At 44.3% G+C, this 22162-nt stretch overlaps 1 long non-coding RNA gene across 2 annotated transcripts in view; it reads left to right on the top strand.

Annotated features, from left to right (window-relative positions):
- LOC138849975 (uncharacterized) overlaps positions 1 to 21069 on the top strand; it is an 82526-nt gene extending 61457 nt beyond the window's left edge. For both annotated transcript variants that reach the window (XR_011389314.1, XR_011389315.1), the window contains one exon: positions 20576 to 21069. This is a non-coding gene — a long non-coding RNA (uncharacterized lncRNA). The remainder of the gene's footprint in view (positions 1 to 20575) is intronic.
- The last annotated feature ends 1093 nt before the right edge of the window (positions 21070 to 22162 follow it).

Genomic DNA, 22162 nt, shown 5'->3' with positions numbered 1-22162 from the left:
GGCCCCAGGAACAGAGAGGAAGCCTGGCAGCTGGTGGGTGCTGGGAAAGCTAACTGGCAGGAGCGACTGCCCTGGGGCCAGGCTGTGGACTCAATTCACACTGTCCAAGGGATCTAGCAAGTTCTGGTGTGTTTGGGCAGGTGTGTATTTGGACAGGAAAGTGCAGTCGGCAAGTCCTCCTGGAGAGGGAGGGTCCAGCAAGTTGGCAACAGCCTTGGGTTCTGGGCAGTTCTTCATAGCAGACTCTGAGCAGGGAGCAGAGCAGACTGAGCTACACTGAGTATGGATTTTCAAGCAGCAAGCGCAGGTTTAGAGATGTGTCAAGCTTTAGCAGGAAACAGATAGGACCTGGACCCAAGAACGGCCAGAGGATAGGACAAGGACAGGAGCTAAGGCTTCTGGGGCTTGGAGGCTGCCTGGTGAGCTCCAGGGCTTCCCTGCTCAATGGATTACAGACCACAGGTAGCGAGAGGCACCTCAGACTGCTCTGTTGCTGCTGCTGCCCCAATTTAGACTGACAGAGGGTTGGGGATGAGCTGCCCGCGAGAGACATGATGTCATGGTTGACTGGCAGGCAGCCAACAGGGTGCACACAGCATGTGTGTGGGAAAGCGTGTTCCAGGCTGTGGTGCAAGTGGAAGAGCCTAGCTGCTGGACAGAGGTTGATCTCTCCATGAGGTGGCGCTCATAGTTTGTCTTTGTGTGTGCTTGTCATTTTGCTTTATTAAAATAAAAATGCATACTGTAAATTATATTCTGCTTTAGAAGTCACAGAAATATGATTTGTCTTTCCTAATCTCAAAAGCAGATTGTGTGTACTTTCATGATTCCTAGGGGATCAGATTTCTGGTAATATGTTTTTCCCTGCTGGGATGTGGTGACAGGGGGAAGAAGAGAATATGTTGCAATCTCTCCCCCCAACACCCCTGGACTCTCCCCTCCCTAGGAGCTCACCGTCTAGCTAGAATGGACAATCCATTCACTCATGTGACACCAGATGAGCTGAAGATGGTATTCTTGGCTGATAGACGAAAGATGAGCTTCTTGAGGAAAGGCTGGGGACATCAGTCATAAAGAAAGGTTAATATTTAAGTTGGACATTTTTTCCTGAAGATTGTGGAGTAGAGACATCACAAACAACCTAGTGCTCCCTGTGACAAAGTTGCCTATGAACTGCTTAAGACAGAGACCTCATTTGTGAGTCTGCACTTACAGAGAAGAAGATTAGAGGAAGGGAAGGAGCTTTGCAAAATCTGGAAAGTTCCCCAACTTCTGGGGAGGGGAGGGAATGTGTCAGGTAAATACCAAAGTGGAGCTTTAGGCAATGAGGAGGGGTCATGCTCTTTTGAAGTTATGCTAAGCAAGAGTTAACATGAGATAGTAAATGCACAGCCTGGGAATTAATCAATAACAGGCAGCACTTTTATATCATACTTTAAGGTTTAGAAGGCATGGTCCCATTGTAGGGATTTTTGATATTTCAAAATGTGGAAGCCAAGGCTTAGAGAAGTGAGTTACTTAGAAGCACATAAATAACAAGTGGCCAAATCCTATTGCAAGAATGGGTCTGGAATAGTCCATCAGGGTTTTAGCAAATTGTGAAATTTTAGTTTTTCTATCTTCAGTAAACATTTATGAAGCATACACTATGTGGAGACAACAGGAATCATAATGTTTCTGCCACGGATCCTACTATCTGGACGCTCTTAGCTTAAGGAATCATTGTCAATTGGGTGACTATGCCTTCCAGGGGACATTTGGCAATGCTTAGAGACACTTTTGGTTGTCATGACTGGGGGCTTTGTGTCACCAGCATCTGGTGGATAGAGGCCAGGGATGTTACTAAGCATCCTACAATGCCCAGGACAGTTTGGGCTGCTGTAATAGAATACTACAGATGACGTGCCTTGAACAACAAATATTTCTCCTGGTCTGCAGGCCAGGCAGTCAGATTAATGGCAGATCTGATATCTGGAAAGGACCACTTGCTGGCTTATAGATGACATCTTCCCCCTCACTTGGCAGAGAAAAAGAGAGAGAGAGAGCGAGCGAGAGAGAGAGCAAACTTTGATCCCCCCTCCCCTTAGAAGGGCACTCATTCCACCACAGGGTTCTACTCTCATGTCTTTGTTCAAACCTAATTACCTCTCAAAAGCCCCACCTCCAAATATCACACCATTGGAGCTTAGGAAAACATGCAGTCCATGACTCTGTCCATGTTATAGTAGTTGAGAAGCTCTGGTCTGGCTCATCACTCATTCTATCCTTTACTCTATAACATTTTTGAGCACTTGTAACAGACGAGGTACAGTTCTAAGCATAGGGGATACAGTGGAGAAGACAGAAAGTCTCTGTTCTCTGATCATTTCCAATCTAGGTGCAGGGTAGAGTGAGTGGAAGCAGAGCTGGACATGAACAAGGGAGTGAATGAGTAACAAGGACAATGTCAGGTAGTGATGAGTGCTATGCAGAAAATAAACGTGGTGGTGGCTTTATGTTGGCTGGTCATGGGAGGCCTTTCAGAGGGGTCATACTTAAGATTAAATCTGAATGGCAAGAGATATCCAAGGAAGGGGCATGCTGGGCTGAGGGAACAGCAAGTGCAAAGACTCTCAGGTGGGAATGATGTTGGGAGTTCTTTCAAGGAACAGACGGGAACCCAGGTGATGGCAATGATTCTAGCAAGGACAATATACTACTGGGGATTTGTTAGCCAAGATACAGAGTTTGGATTTCCCTCCAAAGCCTTAAATGTGACTGTTCTCATGGTGGAAGCAATGAGGATTATGAAGAAAATGGAAGAGTACGGGGGACAAGGGATCAGAGTGAGAGCAGCACTGAGTTTGCTTCTCTGAGACTCGGATGTTGGAAGGAAGTCAGTTGTCAGAAGGCCTGGGGGCACCTGTGAGTTCCCTGGGGTTGTGGGCTCAGTTGTGGTTCCCCCAAATTCCTGTTAAAGCCCAACTCCCACTACTTCAGAGTGTTCCTGTATTTGAAGACAGCACCTTTAAAAAGATGATTAAATTAAAATGAGCCCATTAGGGTGTCCTTAAGAGAAGAGGAAATTCAGACACAAGAAAGAGAAATTAGGGTTGCACTCTCACAAAGAAAAGATCATGTAAGGAGGACAGAGAGAAGCCAAGGACAGGGGCCTCAGGAGAAACCAAACCTCTGAAGAACTTGATCTTGGACATTTAGCCCACAAAACATGAAAAAAAATACATTGCTGTGTTTAGTCATGCAGCCTCTGATATTTTGTTTTGACAGCCATGGCAAACTAATATGTGGATTTTCAGTTTTCTTAGCTGTTGAGTAAGGGGCTGTTGTGGGTCTTGATGTTAATCTTCTTTTTACTTCTATGAGACTTTGACTCCAAGAAATAAATATCCGAACTCCTTGTCCAGGCAGCATGCACCCCTTGAGCCTGAGCTAGTGTCCTTGAATCGGAGAATATAGACAGAGCAGTCCTCAGGGGAAGCAGAAGAGTGTTGGGGGAATTTGGATTTAGATAGGGGTTTCCCATCAGTTTCAAAGAGGGCTCTGTCTGGGAGAATCACTCAGTTTTACTCTTCTCCCCCACAAAGGGGATTCAAAACCCCATATGGGGATTCACAGGATGACAGTGGCATGTGTGTCACCACTGGGGGACATGCACAGCTCTGTGTCAGAGTTTCCAGAAGAGAGTTAGAACTTCAGGAATTTCCCCTTGGAAGGAGTTCACTAGAGCCTGAGGGACCCCCAGGGGGACATTCAACTCCCTTGGTGCTGGCTGGAATGCACTTTCCTGGGCTTAGGGGAACCTCTGCTTTCTGTGTGAAAGGAGACTCTTGGCTCTTGTCCTGTGTTGGACAGGGAAGGTCTGAAGATGTCACTGGCTGTGAGACTCAGGAATGAGGTAGTGGGAGCCTCAGCAAAACTCATGAGGTGCCTGCTTGTTGAAAAAATTTGACCTAGGAAATGTCTATAGTGCCTGATAAACAGGAGTGTGATGAGTGATGGCTACTGCTTGAGTTGACTGTTGTTTCTAACTTGTTCTTCACCAGTTGGGATGAATCAGAACATCTTGAAAGGGCAGACTCTGTGCTTTGATGCCTCGCATTTTGTAGTTAGCCATCTGTCAATACATCATGAATTCAACAAATATTTACTAAGCAATTCACATTGCTTAAAATTTGGGGGATGGGTGGGAGGGGAAGGAGACAGAAATACTAAACCAGTATTGTGTGTGTGTGTGCGTGTGTGTGTGTTTTAACTGAAAGAAGGAATGAATATGAGGGAACAAATGATTGGACTGCACATTTCACACTTGAGATTCTATTTGTTTTCTGTGTTGTTCCATTCTGTATCCTCAACACCCAAAGTAATACCTGACACACAGTAGATTCTCAACTAATGTTATGAAAAAATGAATGACCTTAACACAATAAATTCGTCTCTCTTTGTCTCATTCATTCACTTGATCAACACATGCTAAAGGCCGCAGAGATAGTGAAGCTAATGTCTCTGCTGTTGAGCAGCAGTTTGCTGAGGAAAACAGGCAACTGAGGGTGTACTTACAAAGCACTGGGATGGTTGCCATGATGTTGGAGAGCAAAGGGAGTGGTAAGATCAGAAAAGGAACCAGAGCTGTCACGTGAGTAGAAGAGAGCTGGGCAAGAAAGGGGCTAGGAGATGGCATGGATGAAGAAGGCACAGAGGTGCAGGAAGCCTTGGAGTGGTGGTATAGAGTGGCTGGACTGTGGGCAGTTTAATGAGGTGAGAGTGTATTAGATGAAGATAAAGAGGTGATCAGAAGGGAGATCATGGAAGGCTAAAAATATTGAAAGGGGGAGGGTGTAGTGTCCACCTTGGGCATTGAGAGGGGATCATAGAGGTGGGAGGGAAATAAGGATAGAATCATTTCTTCTAAAATCAGATCTTGTCTTTTTTTTTTTTTTGACAGGCAGAGTGGACAGTGAGAGAGAGAGACAGAGAGAAAGGTCTTCCTTTTGCTGTTGGTTCACCCTCCAATGGCCACTGTGGCCGGCGTGCTATGGCTGGCTCACCGCTCTGATCCGAAGCCAGGAGCCAGATGCTTCTCCTGGTCTCCCATGGGGTGCAGGGCCCAAGAACTTGGGTCATCCTCCACTGCACTCCCGGGCCACAGCAGAGAGCTGGCCTGGCAGAGGGGCCACCGGGACAGAATCTGGTGCCCCGACCGGGACTAGAACCCAGTGTGCTGGTGCCGTAAGGCGGAGGATTAGCCTATTGAGCCACGGCGCCGGCCAAGATCTTCTTACTACAGGTTCCTTGAGTCCTAAAAAATTAAACCTGAGTCATTAACACACATGTTTGGGCCACATTGCAAGTTGCTGACCCAGAATTCATCCCCTTGTATTTCTTCCTTCCTAACACAATTTTGATTCACTCAGGTAATCACTCCAGACTCAAAGGAGGGTGACCTCATCCCCAGCTCCATGGATACATCCTAATTAGTCTTGGCCACTCTGTACCTGACAGTTTCTGATGACTGTCCCTGGTTCAGGGACCTCACATGTTCTAAAATGGCCCCATCAGATTGAAAACAGTGTTTTCCATTTCATGCTGGAGGTGAACAAAGATTACAGTCCTAGTTCCCACTCACAGCCTCAGGACAAAGCTGGCACTGTGGATGGCTGAGCAGAGAGGCAGAGGCTTTGGATGATGGTGATTGTTTTAGTCTATTTGGGCTGCAAAGGCAAAAGCCTATTAGACTGGATAAGTTATAAGCAACAGGAATTTATTTCTCACAGTTCAAGAAGCTGAGATCTTCAAGATCAAGGTGCCAGCAGGATCGAATCCTGTTGGTGGTCTGTTCCTCATAGACGGTGATTTCTTGCTGCATCTTTGCATGACAGGAGAGGCAAAGCAACTCCCTTCCACATCATTTGTAGGGGCAATCCTCCCATTCATGAAGGCAGAGTGCCCAGCACTTGATCACTTCCTCAGAGGCCCCGTGTCTTAATACTATCACATTGGGTATTAGGTTGCAGTATAAGAATTTGGGGGTACCAACATTCAGACCACAGAAGTGATAGATTCTATTATTATTAGATTTTGTAGCTCTTTGTTCCTGCCTCACCTTTGCCATACTGAGCCATACCACTGACTTGGGCATCGGACAAGTAATGGGCTTGTGCCAGTGGCTATGAGTAGATATTTCATTTTCTCTTTCTGAGCAGAAGCTGTAAGTGTGATTGGGTTGTGAATGGGGTGCTCTTGCTTCTGTTTTTCACTCTGAGAACAGTCTGTCTGGGTTCCCCAGATGAGAAGACATAAGGGCTGAATTGAGGTGAGAGTAGCCGAGCACGGTCAAGACCAGCTGAGTCCAGCAGAGCCCAGTCAAGCCCAACTGACAGTGTCATGAGTAAGAAATAAATATATTCTGTTGCAAAACTGTGAAACCTTGAAATGGTGTTGTTATGCAGCATAAGAAAAGAAAAGGCTGCTGAGTAGCTGAATCCATCGATCCAGGCTCACTCACTGTGTACTTTTAGATAATCAAGTAAAATATCCTCCTCACTTAAACCATAGTGAGCTATGGTTTTCTTTTATTTGCAGACAAAGTCATATGCCTCAAGTTGTACATGATTGACTTTCCCCTAAACATTTTGGGCCTTTGTTAGCATAATTTTCTGTCTCTGGAGATCCTTGTTTTACCTGACATGCTTTTTGTCATCTCTTACAACCCAGATCAATGCTTTTTCCTGTGAGCAATCTTTGTCTCTCCTGAGAATAGTTTCACAGCACTTCAATCTTCTCATTATAAATTTTACCATGTTGCATTGTTGCTGCTTGCAAATATGTCTCATCCACCAGACCAAGAGCATCATCTGTGTCTTATGAATTTTTGTACCTGTTGTGTCTTGCCTAGAATGTAGTAGTTGCTCATAAAAATTTTACCAAATAAATAATTTCTAAAAATGCATTCCTACAAGTCATTACTGAGAGGAGTTAAAGTATTTTCTCCTATGAGTTGCCAGTCACGATGAAGTGAGGCCACACTGGGCAGAATCTTCTAGAAGCATCAGGCCTCTCTACCTTTCAATGGAAAGGTGGAAAATATTGAGACCTCAGGACTGTATTATTTTAACCAATACATTCCAATAAGTCAGCAAACCCTGGGATTTAGTAGAAGTTTTGTATATTCAGGGACTCAAAGAATTTACCAACTCCCTGAGAATCACTTTTACAGACTGTGAGACTTTTGTGTCACTACAAATGGTCTGAAGAAGTGTATGTCAATGCACTCCACTGAAGTCTGATTTTTGTCATCTAGCTATACAGTTTGAACCAGCAATATATTGGTTCCTACCATATTCCAGATACTGTGCCAAGCATTCTGAATAAAACCTTCTTATAATACCAGATATCCACTTTACAGATTGGAAAACTGAGAATAAGGGGGATCAAATAAGAAACTCAACATCACAAAACTCATGAGGCACATTTGACCTATGATTTTCTGACTTCAAGCCTAATTTTTTGGTTTGTTTTCTTGACTGCAAAAGGGAGATAACATTTAATTTTATCACCTTCCAGGGTTTACGGATCTAATGTGATCATATACACATGGAGTTCTTATTTAGATAGTGTTAAAATCAGCGAAACTTGACTAGAGTGTGTTTTTAATGTTTTCACCCAAAGGACTGAGAAACATGAAGACTTTTGAAAGTCTAGCAAGTGGGAGAATATATTTTGTGGGAAGAATGGGCTGCCCAACCACATCACATATCCCATAATGGAACAAGATATCTCATCTGCCAAGATCAGTGTAGCAGATATCCAAAGATCTGTTGCTTCTCCTGTATTATTTTTAGTACTGCAACAACACAGGTCTTGCATTTTCTTTTTACTAAGGAAGATAGTGGGTTTTGGAGAGGTTAAGTAACTTGTCCAAGGAAACACGGGTGATGGAGGAAACTTAACTCTTGAGTCTAAAGAGCAGGATCAACCTATAGTGGTGCTATTTCCTTATTCTGATGGCTTACAGAGATGGTTCTGGGTGACTACTTATTATCATAACTTAGGATTTTTAGATTTTCAGTATCCTTAGGTGAAAATTCTGTGGTTTTATTATTTATTCTGTACACATTTTAAACTTAGTTTCAGCTGTTGTGGGTCAAATATTAAATTAAATTTGATTCTGTGTGGGTGAGTGGTTTGCAGCCGAAATTTGAACATACTCATAGGTTGAACAAGAACATTTAATGATTTGAAAATTAAATGGCTGGCAAGTCATTGCCTCTTACCCTCCCTCCATCTTAATCAACTAATGCTCAGTCAGTCATTATCTGAACCATGAAGAAGGTAGATGGGCATAGGCGGAGCACTGGAGGACACCTGCTGGGGTTGGCCATTAGTGACCTGGAGGCCAAATCTGGATGCTGCCTGTTCTTGGATGGAAATGGTTATTGCATTTATAAGTGGTTGGAAAAATTCTGGAAGTTTATTTTCCTGTTATTTACACAGCCCTCATAATTTTTTTTTTTTTCTTTTCTTTTCTTTTTTTTATTTTTTTTTTTATTTTTTTTTTTTTACAGAGGATCAGTTTAGTATGCATTAAGTAAAGATTTCAACAGTTTGCACCCCCATAGAAACACAGAGTGAAATGTATTATTTGAGTACTCGTTATAGCATTAAATCTCAATGCGCAGCACATTAAGGACAGAGATCCTACATGAGGAGTAAGTGCACAGTGACTCCTGTTGTTGACTTTACCAATTGACACTCCTGTCTATGGCATCAGTAATCTCCCTATGCTCCAGTCATGAGTTTCCAAGGCTATGGAAGCCCCTTGAGTTCTCCGACTCTTATCTTGTTTAGACAAGGTCATAGTCAAAGTGGAGGTTCTCTCCTCCCTTCAGAGAAAGGTACCTCCTTCTTTGAAGACCTGTTCTTTCCACTGAGATCTCACTCACAGAGATCTTTTGCCAGAGTGTCTTGGCTTTCCATGCCTGAAACACTCTCATGGGCTTTTCAGCCAGATCCGAATGCCTTTAGGGCTGATTCTGAGGCCAGAGTGCTATTTAGGGCATCTGCCATTCTATGAGTCTGCTGAGTATCTCACTTCCCATGTTGGATCACTCTCCCCTTTATTTATTCTATCGGTTAGTGTTAGCAGGTACTAGACTTGCTTATGTGCTCCCTTTGACTCTTAGTCCTTTCATTATGATCAATTGTGAACTGAAATTGATCACTTGGACTAGTGAGATGGCATTGGTACATGCCACCTTGATGGGATTAAATTGGAGTCCCCTGGTATGTTTCTAACTCTACCATTTGGGGCAAGTCAGCTTGAGCATGTCCCAAATTATATATCTCTTCCCTCTCTTATTCCTACTCTTATGTTTAACAGGGATCACATTTCAGTTCAATTTCAACACTTAAGAATAACTGTGTATTAATTACAGAATTAAATCAGTCATATTAAGTAGAACAGACAAAAAAACTACTAAGAGGGATAATGTATTAAGTTGTTCATTAACAGTCAGGGCTATGCTGATCAAGTCACCGTTTCCCATAGTGTCCCTTTCACTTCAACAAGTTTCCTTTTTGGTGTTCAGTCAGTTGTCACCGATCAGGGAGAACATATGGTATTTGTCCCTTTGGCAGCCCTCATAATTTTTTGATTTTGCTTCCTGGTACATAAAGCCTAAAATATTGCCTCTCTGTTGTCTTACGGTGAAAGTTTGCCAACTACTAACACGGGGGAGAGTGAGCATCCCTTTTGTGACTGGAGCCTTTCTGCACCTTCTTGCATTCCATGTGGCAGGCATTCCCACGAGGGCTTTGGCCCAAGGCTGCCCAGTGCAGTATGGAAATGAACTGGACGAGGCTCTTGGACTCTACGGAATTGCCTGCAACTGAGAAAGAGGGTGTTGTTCTGGGAGGAAAGGTGAAAGTTCCAGGTAAACAATTGTACAACAAGCAGAACAGACTCAGTTGTGAGCCCCTGGCTTCCAATCACAGGCCCGCTATGACCCTTTGCCTGCTCTGGGCTCCATTATTGCACAAATACCAGGAAGAACTTTTATTTTGCTGGAAAAAGAAAGCGTTCCTCTTTTTCTGTGGGAGAGAGAAATCGGTGGAGCAAAATCTGAGGAAAGCTCTGCTCTTCGCACCAAGAATGAAAGGGAGTGTGTTGTTTGCACAGGCTCTGGTCAGAATTGGAGCTGACTGCGCTCTTGGCTGGTCAGCGGGCCTTTTAGCTTCCTGCCGTAGCAAAGCCTCCAGCTCAGGCCTCCTGGCAGTGTGGCCTCTTCAGAAGGCCTACATGGTTGACTTTGAAGGCTGGGATAACAGCTCAAAGGGACTATGTCCAGAGCATGTCTTCCTTCAGATCTGAGCTTCCAGCCGGCGAGAGCCCAATCAGAGCCCCCAGGCAATGCCTCACAGCCTTTAGAGGTGGGGCAGAGAGATGAGGCCTTGTGACACTGGCATCCAGTCACCCCGCAGGCTGTCTGCTCTCCTGTCCTTAGTGGAGACACAAAGTTGGATTTCTTCAGAGAGGTTTAGGAAACCTGAGCCCTGCCAGGCCCCTGCTCTGTGCTGCTTTGCTGGCAAATTGGTCCATGTTCTTTTCAATGCAGGGCCCCTCTCGGTTCTGGAGACCTCTTTTCCCACCCTTGCAGCTCCCTTCCTGCCTCACTCCTCTCTGTGTGTCCCTCTTCCATCACTGCAATGGATTCCTGGCACTTAGCCTCATCCGCTAAACATCAAACATCCTAGGAACGCAGGGAGTTGGGGGCGGGGTTTCTTTGAATTTTCCTTTATTCTCAGGGCTGGGACACACTTGTAATACATGGAAGAGTACCTAGCTGCCATTTGAATGTTCCAGGCTGAGGGTACAAAGCAACATCAGCAATGGGATTTTTTCTGGCCCTGACCTTCTTACCCCAGACACCCTGAGAATCCTGTCTGTGCTCCCAGAAGTGATGGCTGTGGCTTCTGTGGGGTTAGAAGTTCCATCCTGGCTGGGCTGCTGGCTGGGCTCCTGCCTCCTGATCTGCTCTGGATTCCTGAGATGATGTCCCCTCGCTTAGGCCTTGGAAGCTGAGTCTCTTCTACAGTGAGTCTGCTGCTGGGCCCACCCATCTCGCTGAGCCCTGGAGGGCCAGAGCTGGGTGGCTGCAGAAGCCTTGCCATGCCACTCAGGAGATGGGAGGCCTCCTTCCCTCCACCCAGAGGCCAGTTCTCATCCCTTCTGTCTCATGTAGGCAGTCTTGTGTTGTGACTCAGTGAGGTCTTTATGGAAAATGCTCTTTTGTTTCCTAAAGCTCCTCTCTCTAAGACTCCTCTCTTGGGGAACCCACTTGGGAGCCCAACACAGGAAATGCTCTGTGGAAGCCTTCCTTTATCTGGCAGGGGCTTCTATGGGGATCCAAATGTGGGTTGGCTCCTGGCTCTTACTGTAGATGCCAGCCCTCTGCCTAGGGCAGCTTCTCCCAGCCTTGAGAACTAGACTCATGGCCTCCCTACCCCACCTCGTCCATCCTCTGAGCTTAATGAGACCTAAGAGACAGAGACAGCACTTTAGTTGCAGTTCCGGGCTCCTGCACATACACAGCTCTGCCTGTGGGTGTAGACAAAACTGACTTCTTGTGTCTATTGTTCAATGTCTAGACTATCAGCGGCCACTGAGTCTTACTAATTTTGAAATCTTCAGTGATAATCAGAATGCCTAGTACATAATAGGTGCTCAGTGAACATGTGTTGAACACAGTGTGACTAAGCCTCCTTTGTGAACCAGAGGCATTCTGAGTTTAATTATGAGTGAGGAACCAATCCAGAGGGTGGTTTGAGATTCAAGTAGAAGCTGTCAAAGACTGGGCAGGAGGCAGTCCAGGGAGCCAGGTGAGGAGTAGGCTGGAGGGCTGGGGTACCCCCTAGAGTTCTTTGATATTCAATAATCCAGGCTTCGATTGCCATGCATGAGGCTCAATTGCTGCCTTTGTATACAGATTGGTCCAAGGGAGAGGAGGTCTTTTTCAAGTGGAGTGTCCAGTGAAATCCATACAGTGGGAACAGAAGTTAAGTCTACAGTTTCGGCTGCTGTTCCTGGACACGTTTCAGAGGAGACTCGTGCAGGATTCAGGGGTCTCCAAAGCAGAAACGTGCCTGTGGTTACTAATGCCAGTCTGCGGAAGCTGGAAGGGTATGGCTGGCAAGCTCTGGGGGCTGGGCTGGGGGATTCTTTGCTTTGATTTCCTGCCAGAGCTTGTCAGAATAGGCTGTGGGCAGGAGTCTCATGACAGCAGGACTGTGGGGCTGGGGAGGGAGGAAAATGCCCTCACTCTGCTTCTAGAGAGGCATTTGTGACTTTTGAAATCTTAGCAGAACTGTCAGAAGAACATGACGAACCTGGCTTCCTAAACTGGGTGAAAATCAGGCCTTTGCTTTGGCTGTTGCCTGACAACATCGACTTGTAAGTTGTTGTCAACACAGAGAATGAAAAGCAGTGAGCCCTGTGCTGTGCAGACGTGGACCTGGTATCCAAGCAATCAGCTTGCCTGTTCCCTGAGCTGCCCCCCTACCCCCTCCCTATCATGTTGGGCATGCTGTGCCAATATCTACAAGGGTTTGAAGTGACAGGTTGTTGCCTTCTCGTGGTTGATTGACAGTTTCTGTTCTTTGCATTCATGGCTGCTCAAGTACCTTGTTTAGATCTGTAATTTCGAGGCTCATGCATGCTTTAACATCCTCAAATTTCACCAGTATGGGTTAATTTATCCTTGTGCATAACCATGGAAAATCTATTGGGGGGGCATGATATTGTCAGTATGGTCAATGACACCAATGAACTACAGAGGATAATGGCAGGAACACTTGAAAGGAGTCTAGTCATACATGTTATTAGCCATGTGACTTTGAAGAATAAAACGAGCCGGTGCCGCGGCTCACTAGGCTAATCCTCCGCCTAGCGGCGCCGGCACACCGGGTTCTAGTCCCGGTCGGGGCGCCGGATTCTGTCCCGGTTGCCCCTCTTCCAGGCCAGCTCTCTGCTGTGGCCAGGGAGTGCAGTGGAGGATGGCCCAAGTGCTTGGGCCCTGCACCCCATGGGAGACCAGGATAAGTACCTGGCTCCTGCCATCAGATCAGAGCGGTGCACTGGCCGCAGCGCGCCGGCCGCGGCGGCCATTGGAGGGTGAACCAACGGCAAAGGAAGACCTTTCTCTCTGTCTCTCTCTCTCACTGTCACTCTGCCTGTCAAAAAAAAAAAAAAAAAAAAAGAATAAAACGATTACACTGGACATCTGTTTCTTCATATTCAAATGAGAATATTGGGGAAGGTTTGGTCTGTCCAAGTTGTTATAACAAAATACCAAACTGGGTGGCTTAAACATCAGCATTTATTTCTCACAGTTTTGGAGGTTGGGAAGTTCAAATTCAAGGTGCCAGCTGATTTGATTCCTGGTGAGGACCTGCTGGCTGGCTTTGCAATGTGTGTCCTTTCATGGCAGAGGGAAAATAGAGTTCTCTCATATTCTTTCTCACAATGGCACAGATCCCATCCCAGCAGCTCCAACCTAATCACCTATCAAAGCCTTCACTCCCTAATACCATCACATTCATAATATGAATTTTGGGGGGCATAATTCAGGCCATAGCAGGGAAAGATGAAAGGTTGATCAACATTTGAATTCTTTTTTTTTTAAAGATTCATTTTATTTATTTGAAAGGGAGGAAGAGGTAGAGGGATCTATCCACAGATTCACTCCCCAGTGGATGCAACAGCTGAAGCCAGGATCCAGGAGTTTCATCTGGGTCTCCCTTGTGGGTGCTGGGGCCCAAGTACTTGGGCCATCTTCCACTGCTTTTCTCAGGCCATTAGCAGGGAGCTGAATTAGAAATGAAGCAGCCAGGACAGGAACCAGCACCCATATGGGGTAACTGTGTTGCAGAAGGTGGCTTAACCTGCTTGGCCAGAATGTGGGTCCCAACATTTGACTTCTAAGTTATGCTCATCTCTGGAATGGAGAGACTTTATTAATTTACTTCTAGAAACTGAGATTATGACACCATGCATGCCTTGGCTCTATTAAGATAACAATGGTCTCAAGAGGTATTTGTCATCTCAGAAACTGAAAATGACAAACCTCAGCCCTGAAACTGTTAGGTTGCGGCTCATTATTTCCAAAGTCAGTGTCTGAGGAATATGCTCCTCTTAGACTGACTGTGTTGAGATGCACACACGTGGCCACTTCCATGGGTGGGAGTGGGTAAGGCTTCAGCACAGTCCAGGCTGACATACTATGTCATCAGAGGAGGACGCGTGGAAACTGGCATCCCTACCCACTCCTGGGGCCTGTGGAAATTGGTCCAGTCCTTGTGGGAAGCAATTTGGCAGCATGTGCAGAGGGCTATCAAAATACTCACACCCTCTGACTCACTCACTTCTGGGAGTTTATCCCAAGAAAATAATCCAAAAGAAATAGAAAGTTATTCATGAAGGTGTCACTGGAGCATTATTTTTTAGTGGTGAAAAATTAGAACTGTGTATGCCAGAGGTTGACAAACCATTTCTGTAAAGGGTTGGATGGTAAGCATTGCAGGCTTTGCAAATGATGCCGTTTCTGTCTCTTAAACTCAACTTTGTCATTGTATTGTGCAAGATGCCATAGATAATGTGTAGCTGAATGAGCAAGGCTATTGTAGGGAGGACATGAAATTCCCCCTCTGCCCTCTGAAGGTTTGCTGGAATGAGCCAACAATAGATAGCATCAGCAGGAGAAAAGGCTTCCAAGCTTCTTAATGTGCAAAGGGGGAAAGATCAGAGCACAGGAGCACCACAGGGGTGTGGCCACCTGTGTCCCAAGGTGATTCAGCAATGTATACAGCCTTTTCATAGGAGAGGCTAGGAAGGGCAATGTCAGGGACAGAGTGAGTGATTTCTAGGGAACTCACTGGGCCTGAAGAACATGCAATGGCATGGGACGAAATCCGGTGGGCCCGCAGGACAATGGATTGTAAATGATTCTCTATGGGGCTGACTTTGGGAATAATGGTGTGTGACAAAAGTTGACAGCAGTCTGTCCAGGTGTGTTGACACTCTTCAATCTTTCTGTAATAGACACTGACTTAGTCCATGAACACTCAGGGGAGGGACCATAGATAATTTTTTCTTCACTGTTGGGCCCAGAGTTGAGAACTACATGGGAACTTTGCAAAAAGTCTCTGGGTTTTTTGGGGGAGAAGTAAGACAGGTTGGGGTCCCTTGATTCTGTTTCAGATCTTTTAATTTTCTTTAGATCAACGTGCTCATCATGTCAAAAAAATGCCACATTACTAGGCTGTTGTTCTCTGATCCCCAACACTATGTTTTTGTGTAAACATACATTTCATATTTCTAGTATGGCTGCCTAAGCATGCTATTATATTGTTATGTCGTAAGTATATACTTAGAATTTTTTTAAAAAAGCCCTCAGACTGATTTCTGTAGTAGCCATATCATTTTTATATTCCTACCAAAGAATGAGAAATCCAATTTCCTTATATCTCATTAACATCTGATAGTATCGGTGTTTATTTACTTTTTAAGCTATCTTAAAAGACGTGCAATGGTGTCTCATGGTAGTTTTAATTTGCACTTTACTAATGTCTTTCCATGTACTTAATTACCACTTCCATATCTTCGTTATTAAATGTCTGCTTACATTTTTTGCTCATTTTAAAATTCCATTGTTTTCAGACTACTTGGAGAGTCCTTCATATGCTCTGGATATGGTTGTCAGGAAACATGCAACTATTTTCCCTCAAATGGTGGCTTGTTTTTTCAACCTTTTAACACAATCTTGGGGAAAGCAAATGTTTTTAATTTTTATGAGGCAAATATATCTGTTGTTTTCTTTTATGGATGCTGCCTTCAGTGTCCAAAGCACAAGGATGACATTATCATCTACAAAGCCATGCTTCTGAAAAAGGATCCTTTGCAATATTTTGCTAAAACTTTAAGCCATTCTGTTTTGGGAGGAATGAGAGAGTACTCCAACATTTGTGGGAAAATTGTATTAATCGAATTTATTTTGATACATCACATTTTGAAGTCTATGCTTTTTTAATATTTATTTATTTTATTTGAAAGTCAGAATTACACAGAGAGAGGAGAGGCAGAGAGAGAAAGACAGAGAGAGAGAGGAAGAGAGAGGTCTTCCATCCATTGGGTCACTTCCCAATTGGCCGCAATGGCTGGAGCTGTGCAGATCCGAAGCCAGGAGCCAGGAGCTTCTTCCTGGTCTCCCACATCTTCTACTGCTTTCCCAGGCCATAGCAGAGAGCTGGATTGGAAGTGGAGCAGTTGGGTTTCGAATCAGCACCCATATGGGATGCTGGCGCTTCAGGCCAGGGTGTTAACCTGCTGTGCCAGAGCGCCGGCCCTGAAATCTATGATTTTTTTTCATAATATGCATTTTCCAAGAACTCTTTGAAGAAGATCATTTGTATGCATGGATTTCAATTTTTTTTTTGCTCCAAAATGAGCTTATCCTTAATTTTATCTATTTTGTGAACTTTTTGAAGTATCTTTGTCTTTCTGTATGTCTAGTCCGCAATGTCGCTGGAGAACAAAAATGCACACCATCTTCCTATTTTTAAATAAAAGCCAGCAGGGTCATGTTCTCCAACTCATACATAGGAGCATGTACTGTGGTCTTGCAGCTGGAGAGTCACCTTTCCCTCTTGGCTTTTGGTTTTCATTTTCTTTTACTGTCCCAAATTCACGGGCTTTTCAGAAAATTGTTTTATGTTGAAAATGATGGGTTGGTTTAAAAATAAAAACATTGGCATCAACATTTAGCATAATTGAAGTGCTTATTCTGTGAAAAAGCTTTTATACTCATTATCTTATTTAGTTTTTGTTGCAATCCAACAAATTAAAAAAAATTCAGGAAGATTAAAATCTTGCCCAAGATTGATAGTTTGTAAGCAGCAGGGTCATAAATTTACCTGTTGTGGATCCAAGCTACTCTACTGATGATCTCTCATGATTAGTTGAAATTTTCAACAGATAATTTCAAACTCATTGATCAACAAGTTCTTGGTGACCTTTTCTAGTTCTTTCCAAACCAGCATTTAACTGTTCATTGAATGGTGGCTTACTGAAAACTAGTGACACCAATGTGCCTGTGACCTAGTTTCTGTTTTATTAGTATAACCATGTAAGAAGTATTTATTTACGTAAGTAAATACTACACCAAGCGTTAATAATAGAGTCATTCATGAGCCATTAGGGGTGGTACAAGTTGGCTGTTCAGGAAAAATCCGTGAAAGGTGAAGAGATGCATGAGTTGCAATGCATTTCAAGAAGTGGGAACAGGCGCCAGGATTGTGATGAAGTGTCTGAAGCCACCGTTTGTGACGCTGGAATCCCCTATTGGAGTGCTGGTTCGAGTCCCAGCTGTTCTACTTCTGATTCAACCTCTGCTTATGCACCTGGGAAGACAGTGGGAGACGGTCCAAGTACTTGGTTCTCTGCCAACCATGGGGGAGACCTGGATGACATTCAAAGGCTGACCCAGACTTGGCTGTTGTGGTCATCTAGGAATAAACCAGAAGGTGGCAGTTTCTCTCTCTCTCTCTCTCTCCCCTCCCTCTTCTTCCTCTTCTTTCGCTTCTTCTCCCTCTCTCTCTGTTGCTACAACTTTCAAATGAATAAATACAAATAAATCTTGAAAAAAGAAAGAGGGACCAGCATGGGCAAAGGGAATGTGAGGTAGCCCTGTTTCCATGTTTTACCACAGCTGGAGCACAGGTGCATGCCAGCTGTGTTGGGCCAAGAAGATGCAGATGTAGTGTTGAAGAGGTGTAGAAGATGATCTTGCATGGTGTCCTGAGGAACTTGGATGTGATACTGTCAGACCAGTGTTTTCTTCTCATCTTCAAGCCATGGATCAGTGATATGTTGCCATAACATTGCCACATTTCAATCACACAATCTTAGTAGCACACAACACTGAGCGCTCATTGTTCATATATTTGGGAATGTTGGCTCGGTGTTTGGTTCATCCCCATGTTTAGGAATTGGCTGGATGTCAGAACATTTCAGATAGCCTCTGCTGAGATGACTGGGGTGATCACTACCTTTCATCCTTTGTCAGAGTAGCCTAAGCATGTACTCTTGGTGATGGCAAAATCATTCAAGTGTTATTTGAAGTCTCTGTTCATGCCACATTTGTTAGTATTTTATTGGTCCAAGCTAGTGGAGATTCAACACATGGGAAAGTAATCTGTACTGTGGTACTGGGAAAAACTGCAAAGTCCCATGGCAAAAGGTGTGGCTCCAGAGAGGACAAATAATTGTGACCTTTGATACAATCAATCAGCTTTCGAGTATCTGCCTTGGAATCATCAGGGCGCTGTTCATTAATGTAGTGCATGGACCTAATAATATTTAGGCTCAGCAAAAATTGCAGATGCCAAATCTAAAGGGGAAGGGTCTTGCAAACATCAGCATTTTTTACAAGCTTGCTGAGTGATTCTCACCCACAGAAAAGGGTGAGAATTGTGTTTCTGGTTAGCTCAGAAGAGACATGATTGGATTTGCCTTTAGAAAATGGTTGGAACATGTGCTAACCACAAAGATAATGAGGTGAGGTGATGCATATGTTAATTAGCTAGATTTCATCATACCACATGGGCCTGGGTTTGGATGTCTATGTCCTGGGGGCTTCCATGTGCCTTTTGTGTAGCTAAAACCTAGGATGCTAATGGGGACTGGTTGCTTGGGTGCTAAATTTGCGTCTATGGGATGTTTCAATGAAATTGCCCATCATAAGTGCTTAGATAGGTCTTGATTTAAAACATTAATTATACAGTAGGGAAAAGCCCTGGGAAAATGAGGGGGAGGGGTTTTTCTTAGAGTCCCAACCTGTGTTGGGAGGGGTATATGGAAGTAACCAACTGGGCACTGCTGACCATAGAGATGGTGCTGGAGTAGGGAGAAGGTCTCCAGGCCACTGCTGGGCCATCTGTTGGGAACAGTGCACTTCCTATGACCCAAGCCCTGGGAGTACTGCAAGCAGGCGGGCTGATTAATTATTTCCCTGGGGTCTCCCCAACAGAGGATAGAAACTGATGCTCGGTGGGCGTGAAAGAGAGGCCAAACCTTTCAACTAGTGGGGAATTTGTTTCCTGGTCTAACTGCAGCCACATGTGAAGGTATTGAAAACATATGTGCCTCTGATAAAAGATCACATTGAAAGTAAAGACTAGAAAGGAACCAGCATCCTGTTTCTCATCAAACCCCACACCCTGCGTGTTCAGAGGCTTTGTGTTACCAGAGGTTGTTTAGAAGTGTTCAAACAGGGCTGGCTCAGGTTCCATTAGCACCTTTGACACGTTTCTAAGGCCTACCCTCTGTACCCAGTGAAGTCAGTCACTTCTTGCAGTTCTTCTCTAGCCTGGCAGTCTCTCAAGCCCATGAATCAGAATCCACAGGAGTGGCCACTAGAAACTGAACTTTTTAACAAGCTCCTCTGGCTAATTCTTATGCAGCTGGCCTTGAACTTCTCTGTGAACTGAGATGAAAAGCTAGAGGTTTAGAGTGGATATGCATGAATAAGGAACTGTGCTGAGTAGCTGATAGCGCACACACATACACACACACAATATTCCACATAAGTTTTCTATCCGTGTGTAGGGTAAGGGGTTGGGAGAGACACAGAAGGTGGCAGGGAGGAAGAAGAGGCACTGAAAAGAGCAGAGGGGCGTTATAAGTGCAGTAAGTCCACCGTGTGCAGGAAGTCTTCGACATAACTAGCTACCAGTAGATGTCTTTGCTAATGGGATCATCATCCATTTAATCTCCCAAGATAGAAACCTTAGAAATATTTGCAACTCCCGCTTTGCTTTTCTTTCCTTCTATTCCAAGTGATCAGCAAATCTTGTTCACAGGATTATGTTAGTCACAGTTGGTTGCTAAGTCAAGAGACAGTCTGCATTATCCAACCTTTTGTCACTATAACAAATATTCAGGAGAAATTACTTATGAAGGGAGGAGGTTTATGTTGGCTCACAGTTTTGGAAGTTTGTAGTCTGAACTGGGGAGGATCCCATTTATTTGGCCACTTGGTGAGGCCAGGAGATGGCAATGGTAAAGCGTGTGCCTGTGTGGAGGAAGGATCACATGGAAAAGCAGGAAGGAGAGAGAATGGCTGGGCCCAGCTTGGCTTCTATAACCAGGCCTTTCATGAGAACTGCCTTCCAGGGACATACCTCCAGTGACCTAAGGACCTCCTAATAGGTCTACCCCTAAACACCTCTATTGGATTAGGTTTCTACCCTGTGTCATTCTGGAGTCAAGCCTGGACACCAAGACCTATGTCCAAACCACAGAACAGTCTTTCCTCTTCCCTTGTCAACAAACCTTTGGATTGCTGGGGATCAGGAAGCACTGTGTCCAGCTGGACTCCTGCAGTAGCCTCTCCCGTGGTCTTTTGGCCAGTTGACTCTCCTTTCACCCATCCTCCACTGCATCTTGGGAGTAATTATCCTTAAATCTCTTCTAATAAGCATAGTTCTCTCTTTAGGAAAATAATCCTCTTTTTTTTTTTTTTTTCAGATCAAACACAAATCCCTAGAGATGGTTTGTGAGATCCTTCTGATCGACTCTGAATTTCTTCTCCAGATTTATGTCTGTGGTGAATTAAATGTGGTAGCAATTATCCCATAGAAAGATAAGGTCTGTGTGACTTTTCCTTGTTTTTGGGTGCTTTGTGACTTTTTTTAACCAATATATTGTGGTGAAGGTGAAATTTTGGAAATTTCTGACCCAGGCTTTAAGAAAGTATGTATTCCATTTCCTGTATCTTGCAATCTATATTTTTTTTTCAGGGAGAGCAGAGATGCATGTGGGGATTTCAGTCACTCTGACGGGATAGGCACAGGAGCTTCAATGATGTTTTCCTCTCTGCTCAGCTCTTTATCTACCTTGCCAAAGTGCCAGACACACTGACTTTGGACTCTACAGGCTAGATAACCTACCAGCTGAATATTGACGAGTGGTCTCCTTGATGCCTCTGGAACATAAGAGTATCCTGACTAAGCCCTGTTCAACTTCTCAATCCATAGAATCATCAGCTAGAGTAAATAATTGTTGTTTTAAGTCCCTTGGTTTTGGCTGTAGTTTGTCATGCAGCAGTAGGTGACTGGAACCATTTCTTATCAGTCTTCCTAAGCAATCTATGCTCCAGTTTCATGGAACTCTCCTCGGTTTCTTGAACATACTGAGTTCTCAGATATTTATTTATTAGACACACACACACACACACACAGAGGCCACCTTCTGCTGGCTTACTTTCCAAACACCAAAAAGAGCTTGGAGCCGGGCTAGGGGTAAAATCAGAAACAAGGAACTCAGTTGAGGTCTGCCACATGTGTGACAGAAGCCCGGCTGCTTAAGCCATCACTGCTTCCTCCTATGGTCTGTCTCACCAGGACACTGTCGTTAGGAGCAGGAGCCAGAAATTGAACCCAGGTACTCTTAGATGGGACATGGGCAGCTAAGCAGGCATCTTAACTATTAGACCAAATGCCCACCCTAAGTCCTCATACTTTCTGGATCAGGAGTGTCCTTTCTCATCCTCTTCACTTGGCAAACTCCTGCTTATTCTTCAGAAACAACTCAGACATTGGGTCTCCCTCAAAGTCATTGTTGAATAAATGAATTTATCAAGTAAATCTTTTCTGCTCAATTCTGTGTTGTCGCAGGTTTTTGCCAAGTCCTTTAAAGTGACATAGTAGTGAGATTTCAGAAGTATCATCTTCTTCAACTGCTTGACAATTTCTGAAGGGTAGGAATTGTGTCTGGTCACCCTTGCATATCTAGTGCTGAGCATATAACCTGGTCCATACAAGAAGACTTCAAAAGTTTGTGGCAAAGTGGAAGTACAGCATGTTTATTTTGGTATAAAAATTCGTAAAATTCGTGTTTTTTCATAATACCCATTTTCATGAACTTTTGGAGAGCCCTTATGCTCAATGGATATTTGTTCAATGAAGAGAAGGCTCAATAAAAAAACAAACACGAAAGAAGAATTGTTCTCTACATCTTTTGAAGATTCTATTATTATGTATAGGCCTCTTTCTGTTAGAGTCTCATGTGAAATAGTGTAATACTGGATCCTTTTGTCTTTTGTGAAATTCCTAG

This window comes from Oryctolagus cuniculus, chromosome 6, assembly GCF_964237555.1.
Source record: "Oryctolagus cuniculus chromosome 6, mOryCun1.1, whole genome shotgun sequence".
NCBI lineage: Eukaryota > Metazoa > Chordata > Mammalia > Lagomorpha > Leporidae > Oryctolagus > Oryctolagus cuniculus.
Note: the sequence above shows the minus strand (reverse complement) of the source record. Positions and strands in the feature narration are given on the sequence as shown.